The 8,927-nt window shown below is 40.6% G+C and overlaps 1 pseudogene; it reads left to right on the top strand.

Annotated features, from left to right (window-relative positions):
• The first annotated feature begins 209 nt into the window (after window positions 1-209).
• Window positions 210-6,437, top strand: LOC118979326 (eukaryotic translation initiation factor 3 subunit J-like; annotated as a pseudogene).
• Window positions 6,438-8,927: the final 2,490 nt, after the last annotated feature.

The raw sequence follows: 8,927 nt of genomic DNA, 5'->3' as shown, positions 1-8,927 counted from the left end.
TGACATCCTTTATTGGGAGGTGGGGTCTATGTTCCCTTTCCTTGAATTTGGTAGACTTTTGAGTGTTTCAACCAATAGAGAAAACATGGCAGGAGTAATGCTGTGCAACTTCTGATGCTGGGTCCTAAAAAGCAATGCAGCTTCTCTCTTATTTCCTAGGATGCTTGTGTTGGAGCTACAAGTTCCTATGTAAGAAGTTTGGCAGTGCTATGGAGGCCAAAGTCCTTACTCCATCACTTACTGTGATGAAGTGCAAGCTGCATCCAGGGGACATGTGTAAGTGTTACAGTGGAATCTCAGCTGAGCTTCCTTCAGATAGCCAGTATTAATTGTCAACCATGTGAATGGCCATCTTGGATGTCTCGCCCAATCTAGCCTTCAGATGACTGCAACTATAGCTGACATCTGCTTGCAGCCATATGACAGATGCCAAGTGACACAAATTCTCCTTCTAAATTTCTTTGGGCTTAACATAATTATTGTTTTATGCAATGAATTCTGGAGTTGTTACTATACAGCCATAGTAATGGAAAGTGTCCCCTCTGGCCATGACATTCGTTCATTCTCTCCCTCTATTCTTCTATCTGTCCACCCAATTCTTCCATCCAGCCATCATTTTTAAAGATCTGACTCTCCACAGAACTGGGGCCTCAAAGATAAATTAGTCACTGCCCATGGCCTTGCAAAGCTTTTAGAGAATATGGGAAAGGGAGAATCAGCATGCATAAAACCAGGCCAAACCACAGCAACCATTTTAAAAGAGTAGCAAGAATGCAGGACAGCAAGTTTGTAAACTCTGCTTTAGGAACAGTTAAATCTGATAGCTGGTCCTGGCTCTTGTAAGTTGATATCCTAATGGAGGATATAGCCAATAAAGGAATAAACAAACTGAGAAAACACATTGGCAATGAATAAAATGGGGTGGAGTAGGTGGGGCTGGGGCATGGGAAGCCAATTATAAGGCTGAAGTAAAGTCCAAGTGAGAGAGGAGGGGGAAGAGGACTGGGGTAAGAGAGAATAGAGGGACCGCTGGCAGGACAGCCAAACAGCAGTGGATGTTAGACTGGGTTTGGCAATCAATTGGAGAGGGCGGCTGGGTTGGTTGGTCCATATTATTCCTGTGCTGTTCCACCTCTTGGTTGGAGGGCATTTTGCCCATCCAAGGGGCCATTCTTGGAGTCTCCTCACTAACTTCCATATCAGAACTTGTCTTTGGGGAAGATTCTGACAAAGTTATTCACAAGAAGGTGCCAGGGATCAAAATAATATTTATTGTGGTGGGTTTTTTCCCATAAGGCATCAGTTGTATAACATTTAAACTAAAGAAATGAAGCCTTAAGGGTTAGAATATCTGGGATTGACAAAAAGGGTGTGGTATATGACTCAAGTCAGCCTGAGCCGAAAAGGAGTGAATGCAGCAAAGTTATGTGAGAGGCATCCAAAATCCCTTCCTCTTCTTTCTTTGGGTTTCTGTGCTTCTTATTCCTGCTTCTCCCTGTGACTCTGCAGCATTCTTCTGTGTTTCATGTTGAATGACCTTTTCTGCATCTCTGAGCACATGGGCCAAACATGGCAGCCCCAAATGGTATCTTTGCCCTTAAGTTTGTATCACCTTATGTCCATCACCCATAGTTAACTACTGAACCAGTTGAGTCCAATTTTCAAGTCTTGGTGAAGAAACTGTAGCCCAGCTTAGAGTTAAGTCTCTGCTAGTACACTAAGTTCTGGGCAGGCTTGGTCAATCAGGAAAGGGTTACCTGGGCAAGTCTTCTCTGAGCAGAGCCCTGCATGGGAAGGAGATATTAGTCACTTCTATTACATTAGAGGTGAGCTTTGGGGTGGAAGGCACCCCAGAATGCAGATTCCATCTTATATCTGATATCTCATAAGGTTGAATTTGTCCTCAATAACCTTTCTGGAGACTACTGGCAGCTATTGATAGAAACATCCTTCCCTTAGCTACACTGTTCCAAAAGGAGATGAAAAAGTTCAGTGCCATCTGGTGGTTTGCTTTTGTTTTTTTAAGTCTCAGATGACTGTAGTTGTCTGTTACTTAGCCTCTAGGAAAGCCCTCCTTTACTTTGATTCTTGTGGTAGACCCATGAGCATTTAAGTCTACACATGGTTGCACCTCCATTACAATTTTGCTTGTCCTGTTTTCTTAGAAGTTAAGTTAGATGCATCTGTTGTTAATTCAGTTGATTCAATAAAGAAAAGAGTGGTGTTTCTGAGAAAAATTATGCCCACTCCAATCTCAGAGAGGGTCAAGGCACTAGCCTGCATTGAGCTTCTATCTTATGCCTGGCACTATGCCAGGAATACTTCTGCCAGACACTTTATTAATCTCATATCAATGATGTGATGCTCAGCAGAGAGAATCGCATGTAGTGGGTGAGTTTGTAACCTCATAGCTTCTTATCTAGATCTTAACCTTTTTTTCTGTACATGGAATCAGTAAGTGTGAAGTTCAGGCACAGGGCTGTTTGGTCCATTTTTTAAAAAAGCAACATAGCACAACTGTATTACAAAAAAATCCACCCCTAGAATACTTTGGTACTTCTAAAGAGGGATGATTTCCATGTATGAAGGGTTTTGTATGAGAAGTATTTTGTGAAGCATAAGGGACCAGAAGGGAAACCTCAAATGGAAGGTTTGAACTTAAGTTTTCTTCTGAAGAGCTCTACATTTTAGTATCTTGCCTCTTGGAATGGAAGAATTCCTTTAATTGGCTTCAAACAGCATCTTGCACAGTAGTGTGCTCTTTCTTAAGTTGACTAAACATTGTTCAGTTGCTGAAATGGAATTCTTAGTAACGTTAGAAACTTCCAGGATTAATCTCTAGTTTCCTATACTGGTGAGTCTGCCAGGAGAAAGGCGAGTAGGAAGTATTGATGTTGGTATTTAATCCAAAGGGTATAAATGACTGGCATACCTGTAGCCATAAGAATAGATTGCTGAACTCTATTGACCACATCAATAACACAAGGCATCTTATTTTGTTTTCACAATGATTCTAAAATATAAGTGGTGCTATTCCAGCTTTAGAAAGAAGAGAGCTCTAGATTCAGAAGTTAAGTAGTAACTTGCTCTGGGGAAGTATGGTAGTGCAGAGTTTAAGGCACGTAGATTCAAATCCTGGCTTATGGCTTCTTAGGTGTGGGATCTTACCTCCAGGTTTTTCATTACATTTTTATAGTGCAAAAATGGTTATGGTGAAAGTCACATATTTCATAGTGTTTAGGTGAGGATGAAATAAAATCCTGTGTTTGGCTCCTGCTCTGACTGCCCCATAAGGCCACACAGCTCACAAGTGGCAGGTCTTGGACTTGAACCCAAAGCTGTTGAAATCACAGGTTGCAACATTCTACGCTACTTGCCATAGGTTGATTTTGATTTCAAAATGAAGATAGACTGGTATTAATAAAAATTTTGAGGATTTAGAGTCAGCTTCTAAGTTTGACTAATGGGTTCCTCTCCCCAATACACCCCCACACATATATTTATCTGAGAACATTTCTGTATAGATTTAAGGAAAACTCTGTTAGAATGGGGCAAAAGAAATTATACCATGATGTGGAATGTATACTTATTGACAGATGTAAGTTCCGCTAGGCAGTCCTTTTGTTCTTATTGTTTTTCTTCATAAATCAATGTCACTGGTATATAATTTACATATAACAAAATGCATTCATTTTACATTTGATAAATTTTGATAAATGTATACATTTGTGAAACCACCAGGATAATTAAGCTTCAAAGCATTCTCATCATCCCTGAAAGTTTTTTCATACCTTTTTGTGGTCAATCCCCTCACTCCAATCCCTAGGTAACCACTGATCTGTTTTCTGTCAGTATACAATCTGCCTGTTCTAGAATTTCATATAAATGAAATCATACAATTTGTACCCTTTTGTTTCTGATTTATTTTGTTTGATATAGTGTCTGAGATTCATCTATGTTATTCTGTGTATCAGTAGTTAATCATTCTTTTGGCTGTGTTGTATATCCTTGTATATATATGCCCACATATTTACCCATTCATCCTGACAGACAATCAACAAAAGTTAGGGCCAGAAACAACCATCTTAGTCATTGGCAACTAGGACCCCCTCCCTGGGTCCTGGGCTTTAGAGGACCTCCCTTTTACCCTACTCCAGACACATCCTTCCCCATCCTCATTTCATGAGATGAAATGGCTGTGGGATCAAGGGATATGACTATCTAGAACCCTTGCCTACATACACAGAGGCAGACAATCCCTTGCCCAGATGTCTCTGAATCTGCTGCCAGGGCCTGCATCAGCCTCTTCCCTGGATCAATCCTCCTATGGTAGACAGTTCATATAGACTAAAAGTTTGTGTCTACCCCAAATTCATATGTTAAAACTTAATCCTCAGTGTATTTAGAGGTGGAGGCTTCGGGAGGTAATTAGACCATGAAAGCTCCGCCATCATGAATGGGTTTAGTGTCTTATAAAAGGGGCCCCAGACAGCTCCTTTTCCTATTCTGTTATATGAGGACACAGTAAAAGGATGGTCCTTTATGAACCAGGAAGCAGGCTCTCACCAGGCACCAAAACTGTCAGTGCCTTGATTTTGGACTTTCTAGCTTCCTAAACTATGAGAAATAAATTGGTGTGGCTAATAAGCCATCCAGTCTACAGTATTATTTTAAAGTTACCCAAATGGAGAACAGTGCTATAGCCTCAAGCCTGAGAAGTGGCTGTCTTCAGGGGGAGAGGGGTTGTGAGGGATAGAGGGTATAGGGAGAATGCAGAAACCTTGGATGTGCAGGTTGAGCTGTCTATGCTCATGCATGCAAGACTCCTCATGAGAAGGGAAGAGGGGGTGTGCTGCAGGCGGGAGGCCTTTATTTGTAGTTATTCCCCAGCCCACACATGATAGGGGTGGGAATGTGGCCATAGGAGCAGAAACAGAAGGCAGGAAGAGATTCTTAAGAAGAAGTAAAAATTGTAAAGATACAGAAAACCAATTTTAAGGGTCACAGAATAGAGGGTTTAGTATTAGAAATGATTTTAGATTTCATGTTCTCACATTCTTTAACTTCATAAAAGAGAAAACTGAGGTTAAGTGACTTCTCCAAGGTCACACAGCTAAGTTAGTGGAAGATTCAAGATAAGAAGTGATATTTTCTAATTCTGAGCCAGAGCTCTTTTAATAATGTAAATAGAAGAACAGTAGTCTTTAAACTCTTTCATTTGCATATCCTCTACATTATTTTTGTTAAACTGTGAACCCCCTTCATATATTTAAAGTTAACCCTTTAAATATTTAAATCTAACTTAAATAATTGCAAAAAATTTGACTTCCAATGTATTACAATATTACAAATACTGTAATTCACATCACACTTAGAAATGGAATCTGAGCCATGGTCCAAGCCTGCCCTGTGCCAGCCAATGAGAGCAAATCCAGTGACTCACCTCTGCCACACTAACTGCTTGATGGCTCTCCCCTTACACAAGCTCACACCCGGCTTGACAGGGCGGTGGTGGTGGCGCTGGCAGGGGACTCTGACTCCTGGGATGCAGATATATTCTCTGTGGAAGACCCCATGTGGAAGATGGGGGTGTCAGCACCACAAGCAGGGACTGCTGGGAAGCTGAGGATGAGGATGAGGATGTCACAGATAACTGGGATGATGATGATGATGATGAAAAAGAGGAAGCAGAAGTAAAACCAGAAGTAAAAATTCAGAAAAGAAAAAAAAAGCGGAGAAGATAAAAGAGAAAGAATGGCAAAAGAAGGAAAGTCAAGAAGAAATTAAAAAGCAGTTAGAAGAACCTAAAGAAATTAAAGTGCTAATGCCAGAAGAACAATTAGCAGATAACTGAGGCTAAAGAAATTACAGAAAGAATCAGACCTCACATTAGCAAAAGAAACTTTTAGTGTTACTAATACAATTTGTGGAGTAGGTGCTATGAACCCATCTTCAAGAGATTACTACAAAGAGTTTAGAAAGTTACTAAAAGATAAAATTACACAATATGAAAAGTCACTATATTATGCCAGTTTTTTTGAAGCCTTAGTTCGAGATGTATGTATTTCATTGGAAATTGATGACTTGAAAAAGATTACCAATTCATTGACTGTGCTTTGTAGTGAGAAACAGAAGCAATAAAAGCCAAGCACAGACAAAAACAAGAAGAAAGGTGTGGTTCCTGGAGGGGGATTAAAGGCCATTATGAAAGACGATCTGACAGATTATGGTGGTTATGATGGAGGATATGTACAAGACTATGAAGATTTCCTGTGACATTTTATTTCCTCTGGTGTCTTCTTTCTGTTGCCCACAATCCCTTCAACATGTAGCACAGCTTCCTTTCCTTTCAGTTCTGCCAAATGCTACAGTCAGAAATGCAGTATCTTTTGTGCTGGTTATTTAACCCCTTGATGCTTAGGTGCTAATGTGCAAACGAGGAAACTTGGGTCTTGCTGCCAAGGGGTTAAAATTTGGAACTTCTGAATCATAGTTTAAAAAACAAACAAACAAAAAGTTAATAATGTTGTCATTGTTGCTATCTGATTCTGTAGCAGCAGTCACTAAATTGGAAACAAGGGTTGCAACATGACAAAAAATTGTGTAGTATTGACCAGCACCCTTCAGTAATACAGCCTTAACCATACCCCCTTGACTACTTCATAATTTATCAAGAAAAGCAGTCTGCAGCAAGGTTGTGTGGTGTGCACTTAGTATTAAGATTACTTTGTCTTCAAATTGAGTGTGAGGATATTAAACATACATTTTAAAGAAGATTGCTTATCTCAGAGTTAAGATATGGGAGCTGAAAAGCACTAGTTTGGTATTCAAAAGTTAAATGACCAAAACCCTAGGCTTTGAAGCTGAAGAAGGTAAACCTCTTCATTTTTGCATTACAAGTTGTGGAATCTCTTGAATGCAGACTATCTAGTTTATCAGACTATTCTACTGGTGAAGTGCTTTGGATGGGGGAGGGAAACCCTGCCTGTTTTATTTGCCTAATTTGAATGTCTGAGAAACAAATTTTTGTTCTCCTAGGCTGCAATGGGAAAACCTTTAAACAGGGTTTTGGCATTTCCTTTCCTTTATAAAACATGCTCAGCAAGATGCACCAGTTAACTACAGTTTGGTAAATTGTTATGTTAACAATTATGACATCTGCAGTGTTTTATAAAGCAAATGATTTAATAAAAACACTATTGTGAGGACTAAAAAAAAAGAAGTGGAATCTAAATACCATAGCCATTTGATACCCATTAACACCTATTTAAAAAACACAGGAACAAGCTCTTCTTTAATAAAAAGAAATTTTACATCATCCCCTTTTCTCTTTGAACTTGAATTTCCTTTTTATCCTAGTGTACTTTATAATTGAAAGATTTTTCTTATTACTCTATTGTAATTTTCTGCACATACACTAACACACTCATATTGAAACTACACATTGCCATTTTCTGTGTCCTTTCATTCATTTATTAAATAAGTATTTATTAGATTTCCAGCCAAGATGGAGGTGTAGGTAAACACACTGTGCCTCCTCGCACAACCAAAATAAGGACAACAACAATTTAGAAACAAAATAACAACCAGAACTGATAGAACATTGAACTGTATGGAAGTCAGACAGCCAACGAGTTGAAACATACACATTCACCCAGACCGGTAGGCAGGGCAGAGTTGGGTGTCTGAGCAGATAGGGGTCGCAGCACAAGAATTGGTGACACTGGGTGCACAAGGCAGCTGGGGTGCATAAGACGGCAGTGGACAGACCCTGGGTGTGCAGGGGGCCATTGGCAGACCCTGGGTGTGAGATGGCAACCAGCAGACCCAGCGAGGTGGTGATTATGAAGCGAGACACTGAGCACAAGGCTGCTTGCTGACCTGGCGGTGGTCCCACATTTGCCTGCAGATAAACCAGGTGAAACTGGGGAGGGAGACAGACTGCGAAACCCAGGGTCGCAGTGGTGGGAAATAAAACCTCAAAACATAAATTGAGAACACATGTGGGAATTGAGGTTCAGGGAGAGACTCCCAGCCTCACAGGAGAGTTTCTTGGAGAGACTCACAGGGTTCTAGAGTATACACAAGCCACAACATGGGAATTAGCACCAGAAAGACCCAGTTTGGTTGGGGGAAGCAGTGAAAGAGACTGAGGTCCAACAGAGAGTGGAGTGAGCACCATTGTTCCCTCTCAGACCCTGCCCCCACATACAGCATCACAACGCAGCAACTGGGTTGCCCCGCCCTGGTGAACACCGAAGGCTCTGCCCCTCACGTGAAACAGGAATGACCAGACCAAAAAAAAAAATGGCTCAAATAGAAGAACAGATCAAAGTCCCAGAGCCAATGCTTTTAAATGACCAGGAGAGAGTCAACCCATCAGATGCACAGTTCAAAGCACTGGTGATCAGGACGCTCACAGAACTGGTTGAATTTGGTTGCAAATTAGATGAAAAAGTGAAGGCTATGCTAAGTGAAATGAAGGAAAATGCACAGGGAACCAATAGTGATGGGAAGAAAACTGGGACTCAAATCATTGGAGTGGACCAGAAAGAAGCAAGAAACAACCAAACAGAAAAGAATGAAGAAACAAGAATTCAAAAAAAAAGTGAGGGGAGTCTTAGGAACCTCCAGGACATCTTTAAACGTTCCAACATCTGAAATATAGGGATACCAGAAGGGGAAGAGGAAGAGCAACAAGTGGAACACTTATTTGAACAAATAATCAAGGAGAACTTCCCCAGTCTGGCAAAGGAAATAGACTTCCAGGAAATCCAGGAAGCTCAGAGAGTCCCAAAGAAGCTGGACCCAATGAGGAACACACCAAGGCACATCATAATTACATTATCCAAGATTAAAATGAAGGAGAGAATCCTAAAAGCAGAAAGAGATAAGGAGACAGTTTCCTACAGAGGACTTCCCATCAG

This window comes from Sturnira hondurensis, unplaced genomic scaffold (assembly GCF_014824575.4).
Source record: "Sturnira hondurensis isolate 20B ecotype Veracruz unplaced genomic scaffold, ASM1482457v3 Scaffold0022237, whole genome shotgun sequence".
NCBI lineage: Eukaryota > Metazoa > Chordata > Mammalia > Chiroptera > Phyllostomidae > Sturnira > Sturnira hondurensis.
Note: the sequence above shows the minus strand (reverse complement) of the source record. Positions and strands in the feature narration are given on the sequence as shown.